At 35.1% G+C, this 7,917-nt stretch overlaps 1 non-coding gene across 1 annotated transcript; it reads right to left on the bottom strand.

Annotated features, from left to right (window-relative positions):
* Positions 1 to 2,659: 2,659 nt before the first annotated feature.
* On the bottom strand, positions 2,660 to 2,819 carry LOC149001764 (U1 spliceosomal RNA). The gene has a single exon (XR_016170602.1). It is a non-coding gene; the product is annotated as a U1 spliceosomal RNA (small nuclear RNA).
* Positions 2,820 to 7,917: the final 5,098 nt, after the last annotated feature.

Raw genomic sequence — 7,917 nt, 5'->3', positions numbered from 1 at the left:
CAGTGAACAGAAGAGGATATAGTATGAAGACTTCTCCAATGAGCACAAGAAATCAAGAAGTTACCATTGATCTCACAAGAAGTTTTAGCCAGCTACACGTACAAGAAGAGATGGATCCACTTCCACTCGACGGTGGGTGCCTTACTGATGCATCTTCTCCAATGAACAGCAACATTAATACGCTCTATCTTTTAGATTATGATTCTGGTATTAGCCTTGAGGAAATCGATTCGGCCGGAAGAGTCATGAGTTGTACTCTTACTGAACTTGAACACCCAATAATGGAGACTCAACCAGAAGAAGAAGAGATGGGTCTCTTCAACGAAGAAGGATCAGCAAACATTATTTCTTCTCCGATGATCAGCAACCATTGCAACATGGAGGTAGTTACAACTGAACCATCAGTATCCACAACGCTGCCAATCATATTTGAAGGAGAGATGGGATTGCCATGTGAGTTTCGATTCCGTCCATCTGACCAACAACTGCTCCTGTGTTTTCTGGCTGGTAGATTGAGTGGCAGAATGCTCCCATCTGATGCAGTTAGGGATTTTGACGTCTATGCCATGGAACCATGGTTACTGCCTGGTACTAAATATTGTTTTTTCTTCTACCATCGGTAGCCACTGCTTATATTTTTATTTACGGGATTATTAACTTAATCATTTGGGTTTTCTTTCATTAGGTGCTGAAACCATTAACGAAGGTACTCATCCTAACAAATCTCTCTACTTCTTCGTGCATCCCAAAAAGTTATGGGAAAAGAGTAGCAGACCAGAGCGTGGAGCTGGAAACGGATTTTGGAAACGGATGAGCAATTCAAAGGTAGTTATCCGGGACAACCAAAAGACGGTTATTGGCTACAAAAGACAATTTGCTTATAAAATGTTCAGAGATTCCAATAGAAATCATAAAAATTCTAAAAACACCTCTTGGACCATGAATGAATATAAATTAAGAGAGGTAAGTGAATTAATTTATTAATCATTAATTTTTTATAATTTTTTTCATATTAATTAACTTTTTATATTCTTTAACACTTGCTTTTATTGTCTATGTCAGCACGAAGAACTTACAATTTGCAAGGTCACAAAAAATGGCAAATCGATCGGCAAAAAAACCTTGGTCAAAAAAAAAACGGCAAATCGGTCAGCAACAAATCGGTCGGCAAAAACAACGGCAGATCGGTCGGCAAAAACAACGGCAGATCGGTCGGCAAAAACAACGACAGATCGGTCGGCAAAAAAAAAAATGACAGATCGGTCGGCATATGATAACTTCTCTTTTATTTGGTTTGTATATAGACTTTGAATTGATATTTTAGGGCATAATCTTTGTGCTATATTTAATTGTTTTTTTTTATATACTATTAATAAAGTAGAGGCATTGTCCTCTTTTCTAGTCCTCTTTCATATTTATGGGTGGTGTAAAAAGTACTATGAAAAGAAAAAAAAGAAAAAAATGATAGTAAAAGGGAATGGGAACACATTTGTCTAATTTGTATTTATGTTCTTTTTATAATTAATTGTATTTTGTTAGTATATTTGTCCCATTAAAAATCTATTCGATTTTTAAAAATGATTACTAATCTTAACTTTTCGAGGAATCCTTCATCACTGGTTGTGGATGACTGATTTTTTCAATCTTTTTGACCTTGGTTCCGTAGGAGCAAGTTAGAAAGATTGCAAAATAGAACCATATGATTTGATTTGTTCTCAATAGCCATAAGATGATCATCTTAGGGTGATCCTTTTGTCGACAGATGCTCCTATTACACTTGTAGTCTCTGAAGGATGAGAACCAACCATGAAGCATCTACATTGAGAATTCAAGTATTATATACGTCATTAGTCTGATCCTTTGTAGGAACTACCTGTAACAACGAACTTGCAAAATGGATACTGAAGCATAGTGGCAACTCTTTGATCAATGTTTTTGTTATATGGTTTCTTTCCAAGAAAGTCTACTTCTCCACAATGAATGGATCATTGTTGGAACTTACTGAAGTTGAGCCTTGGAGGTAACAGAATTATTTGCTAGTGCACAATTTTAAGATTCTAGTTCAAGCATAGAGCTGAGGAACTGCTTGGAATTTGAAGATGATTTTGTTGAACAGGTGAATATATCATGGCAAGCCCCCTGGTGCCAATGTTGCAGCCATAGCTGATGCTGCCACCATCAAACCTGATGTAGTATTTACAATAAGTTATCTCCCTTTTCTAGAATAAATTCTTAGTGAAGGAAAAAAAAATATAATAGGAGATCTTTTTGTGCAGATCATCTGGGGATCTTTATGAACTAGATAGGAACTCAAAGCCATCATGGAAGAAACATCTATGGAGCAAAAGTTTTAAGCAACAATTGTTTTTGACGCCATCAAAGGGGTGCACTATATGGCTTGATTGGAACTCATTCTACTTCCTTGTTCCTTTTGATGAAGGTATTATTCTGAAACGTTATTTGTACCAATGTCATATCCACTGCTAAAACATGGAACAAAAACTGAACTATTATGTCAATTTGTAACTTTCAGCAAGTAATGTTGCCGTTAGAATCAAACAACATAATCAATCTGTTCATTTGTCCAGATTCCTACATGCATGAGATTAAATTCTAAATCACTTCTAAACTATCAGTAAAACATTGTATAAGAAATTGGTAGGGGCCGCGGCGACGCGTACCCCCCTCGCCACAAATTATGACGTACACTCTCCCACTTGGGGAGATGTTAGGCAGGCACCCTTCCCAAGTGCAATGGAGGTCACCAACCTAGGCCATGGCCCTTCTTGATCAGCCATTGACCCCGTCCAGGTAAGTATGTTTTCCCGTTTTTCTTTCCCTTATTTATATTCTACTCTCCTTTCTCTCTTCTAATACTTGGCCGATGTGGGATTAAAAGATATGTGCTCATTTTAGAGTCTCTCTCCCTACGTAGCCTCAAACCCTTGTCCTTTCTTTCACTCAAAAAAATAAATAAATACATTTCAAGAACACTCAAAATAAATAATGAAAAACATAGAAATTCCACAAATACGCCAAAATAAATTAAGTTTAGTGAAGGTGGGAAACCAAATTGGATTTGGATTTTGCCCATTTCTTTAATTCAAAATACAAGAAGTTTAGTGAAGGTAGGAAACCAAATCGAATTTGAATTTTGCCCATTTCTTTAATTCAAAATAAATGAAGTTTATGATAAAATTGACATTTAATATGGTTTTTATAAATGAGGTAGTATTGTCTTTGATTTCTTAATTTTAATGAGTACATATTCAAACTTAACGGCTACTTAACACCGTTATAAGGAAGGGGGCAGTTATAAGGAAGGGGGCAATATAATTTCGTAAAGAACAAGATTTTATTAGTAATAAAATCAAACTACAGAGGGGCAACAGTAATTATTCCATTAAAATTAGAAATAAAGATCCAAAAGATTGCACTAAATAATTCTGAAAGGGAATAACAATCAAGTTAAACAAGTCCTCAACATGACCTTAAATGTCAATTATTTATAAACTAATAATTAACTAATTTAAATATTTTATTTAATTTATCATTTTATGACAATTTACTTTTTTGTTTTTATGATATATGATTTTATTATTTTTACTATTATTTATTTCTTATAACGAGAAAACTCTTGAAACTACACAAGTTTACACTTCACGTCTAAGGAAAAACTTTGATCACATGAAATTGTCCCCTGTACAGGAACTCAAAACTAAGACCTCATAACCAAAGCATAGCATCCTAATCCAGTAACTACCAATTATTTGGAGAACTTGAAAAGAAATCTATACTAGAAATATTAGTAGTACAAAAGCCCATTTATACGTAGTAGTGACATACTCATAGTAAACTGAGAAACTTACTCCACCTTTCTGTCACTCTTCTTCTTGAACAAGTTGTCTATTTTTTTCGTTTATAGATTTCCTTTCTTCATAATTTTAGATAGAATTTTCACTACATAGTATATTGCTATTTTCCTAACCATTAATTAAATTAACTAAAGCGTCTTCACGCTCAACATATTTAAGATCATTCAAAGCTTTCTTATGTGCATTCATTAAATCCATAAAGTCAGATTCCAGATTGAGAATTTCTTTGTATTTTCCGCTTTGAGTAATCCCTCCGTCTTTCATAACCTATCAAATAAAAGGGCAAATAATTCTTGCAAAACTAAGTTGAGAGACTTCAATTTAGGTAAAAAAAGTTAGTATATTCTCACTAAGATAAGATTATCAGAAAATAAAAACTCTTTTTGATGGGTAACATAAATTATTATTTTTAAGCTAAAAAATTCCAGTAAATACTTATGTCACAAGATATTCAGATGATTTCAATTAAATATTTTCAATTATACATCTTCAACAAAATTTACTACTTTAAGAAGCAAGATACTATCAATTTTTTATTATGATAAGTAACATCAAATAGTAATAATTTTATGCAAAAGAAATATGCAACAATCAATGTGTATTAATTATACACCCTGTTTACTTAAACCACCATGAGCACATTGTCTTTTCTATAATCACCTTCGTCATAGAAAGTTTAGGATTTAGAGCTTACAAAAAAATTACTTTAAATAGATGACAAAAGCAATTATTGTTGTAGTGTAAAGTAACTTCTTTATCCATTTTACTTTGAAGTTTCTAAGCTTAATTATTTTAGTCAAAAACTTCATCTCCCAACCTTGAAACTTAAGAATCTTTATATTCCTGAAAGCCTCAGATGTCATCTTCATCCTTTGATCCTTTGGATCCATTAATTCCCCTTGAAATTTCTCTTGTAGCTTTCCTAGTGGAATGTAACTAGCATAAAAATCATTGCAGCAAAAAATGCAACAAAAGAAGCAAGCCTAAGGCTCTTGTATAAGATAGACAATAATAGAACAACTTGAAGAGGGACCCTCCATATATCATGCAAGTACCAATTGAAAAAGAAATCCTCTCAATATCAACAATTATCAAATTAATGTTCTCCCCACTAGTGTGTTCTTGCTTTGATTGGCTTGAAAGCTTGAGACCCTTCTTATAAATTATAGCAAATAAGGTAGCACAAACCCTAATTGACATCGTCCACAATTGAAAGAACAAGTGCCTATCTGAAAGGCACTTTAATAGTTTTGAAAGAAAGCAAATAACCACTAAAGTATAGCCTTTACTTTTCTCTTGAAAAGGGCTATTGAGATATTCAACAAAAGCACCAATAATATATGGTCCAACATATGAAGCCAATGTGGATACAATGGAAAATAGAGTCATCCATATAATTTCTTTCCATACTAAGTGGACCAATACCTTCACTAGCTTGAGTATGCTTACCTGATGACTAGAATCATTCAAGTTCATTTCTAACAAGAGTAAAGGCCCTATTGGAATGTTTTACCAAAAAAAAAAAAGGCCCTATTGGCATGATCAAGACTGGGCAAGTTGGGGTACATCTTTGAGGTCCAATATTTTTCTATATCCGAGTGCAAGCAAAGGGTTCATCCAAGAGAAAGTAAAACTACTAAGAAGATTGGCAATTGCATAAGGAGTTAGATTATCTTCTCCAATGTCTGATTCTTATTCATTTTCACCATTGTTACTATTAGAAGGGACTTCCAAGAGAGGCTCCAAAAGATGAGAATCATCACCTTCTTGCCCCTTGCCTATACCATTCTTTGATTCTTTCAAAGCTTCCATCTTTGCAAATTTTCCTTTCTTTGGTTAGTAATAATTTGGAGACTTAAGCTCAAGCAAATCCAAATACAATTCTAATGATCTATTGTACCACATTTTGGATTGATGCAATGTGTGCATAAACTCTTTTTCTTTTTTTGGATCTGAGGTTAATCCGGGTCAGCTTGCGCGCACCACGACTACATTCTCAGGGGAGCTTTTATGTAATTAATAAGAAGGGCCGCCCCGGCCCCGAGGGAATCACCCCCCGGGGCGGGCGCGGCCCCCCGTGGCAAAACTCTAGAATCTGAAGGCCTACCAGTTATATCCTACGTTCTCCAAGATGAAAAGTGTCAACATGACAACATCACTTCCTAATTTAGTTGAAAACCGTATAGACATAACAAAAAGTTGTTAAAAGAAAACTGTAAAGAGAAAGAAAATTGGTAAAGACAAGAAAGGAAGAAGTAGTAGTATGTACACTTGAGTCCTTTTTTTTTTTGGGCTAGAAGTCAGTGAAGGTATGGTATATTAATCTAACCAAGATAGAGGATAGGAAACATCCAAATTGATTTCTTAATCTACCCAAAATAGCTAGAAAATAGATAATTGCAGTTATCAGCCCCAAACAAATCATTGGATTCATCTGTTAGGAGCTGATGTTATAATAAAACCTGCCATTCCTACTCAACAAAACGGAAGGAAAACTAAAAACCTATTTTGGAGAGAGAGAGAAGTGCACCTTAACAAAGAAGCATCAAATCTTTTGGTGGTTTTTGCGTGGCTAATGATTAAAATGTTGGAATTATTCAAGAAACCAAACATTCCCTTTTTCAACCTTTGAAGGAGTTATATATACCATGGGATTTCTCAGTGAACGAGCAGCAGCAGGCAAGTTTTGTCCCAAATTGAAGGTGCACTTTTGGAACATTACTACAAAATTGGAAATTCAATTTGCGGTTCTGCATGTTGTACTCATATGCACTTTGAATGCTACTTGAGAAATAGAAAGGCAATGGATCTGGTTATCTTTCTTTTTTCGTTTTTCTGTGGAAGTAGGGTTTAGAGGCATTATTACATGTACCATGAGGGAGAGAGTCAAACCCATGACCTCTTCACTAGAAGGTGTTGGTCATTGCCAAATGAGCAACCCTTTAATGGTAAAGGCAATGAATTTGTATTCTCTGGAATGGAAATCTAGAACACAAACACAAGAAGCTAGCCTAGCTAGGTTCCATATCTTAGGGCATGAGTACTCATTTTTATGCACAATTTGTTGAACATTGTTTAACACTAGAGTCGTATATTGTTCTCTTTTTTTGTAGAAGGGAGCTTTTTTATATATACGGGATGGGGAATTACACATTTCCATTAGCAATAGTCGAACACACGACCTCTTCACTAAGACGTATTGGTCTTACCAATCGAGCAACCTTAAGTTGGCAGTCGTGTATCATTATCATTTTAATATAATTATATATATTTATCATATGTTTTTTTGTCACCAGGACTTTAGTCTCACATCAAATGGTAAGGAGTTGGTTTATATATAACGGACCTATGTTATTCACTTTTGGGGTTAAGGCTTGCACTCATGTAGTACAATGCGAACGCGTGTGCGACGCAAAACCACCTTGAACCCTAGTTTGACCAAACCATGGATATATAGCTTATAGTAATTAATATTAATGTTTATATACATGAGCTTGAGACTTGGGATTTGGGGCGTGGGTCATAGGCCTTGATCCAGGAAGGCCCGTTAGGTCATGAGCCTTGGTCGGGAAAGCTCATGTGGGTAGCCTCACAAAGAGTACCTTACCTTTTGCCCATAGCTTTTTGGGTTCTATATAAAGCCAGACTCAAAAGCTCCTTTTGGGATAGTTACTCCTTTCTCTCCTAGTCATCTTTCTTTTTAGCAGTGAATACAACCTAATTGCACCTGAAGTAACATTTCTGGGGTGCAACCTTAAAAGTTGGGGCTAACTGATCTTAGGGGTGAAAACACACTTAGAACCCGTGTGCACAAATCGGAGCGTCTAACTACCCTAAAGAAAGTATCACTGCAACCTTTCAGCTCCATCAAGTTCACGACCACAAGAGTCTTACAAGTATTCATGTAGAGTTTTATATGACAAGTTTTCAACACATTTCATAATAGACCTAAGGCAACACTAAATTTGATCATGATATATTAGTTGGGAGAAATTAAGAGCTTTATAACTATTACAAGAAGGAGGGTAGGGGTGGAGAGGAA

This window comes from Hakea prostrata, chromosome 10 (genome assembly GCF_041222555.1).
Source record: "Hakea prostrata isolate BN-2017 chromosome 10, UWA_Hpros_2, whole genome shotgun sequence".
In the NCBI taxonomy this organism is placed as follows: domain Eukaryota; kingdom Viridiplantae; phylum Streptophyta; class Magnoliopsida; order Proteales; family Proteaceae; genus Hakea; species Hakea prostrata.
Note: the sequence above shows the minus strand (reverse complement) of the source record. Positions and strands in the feature narration are given on the sequence as shown.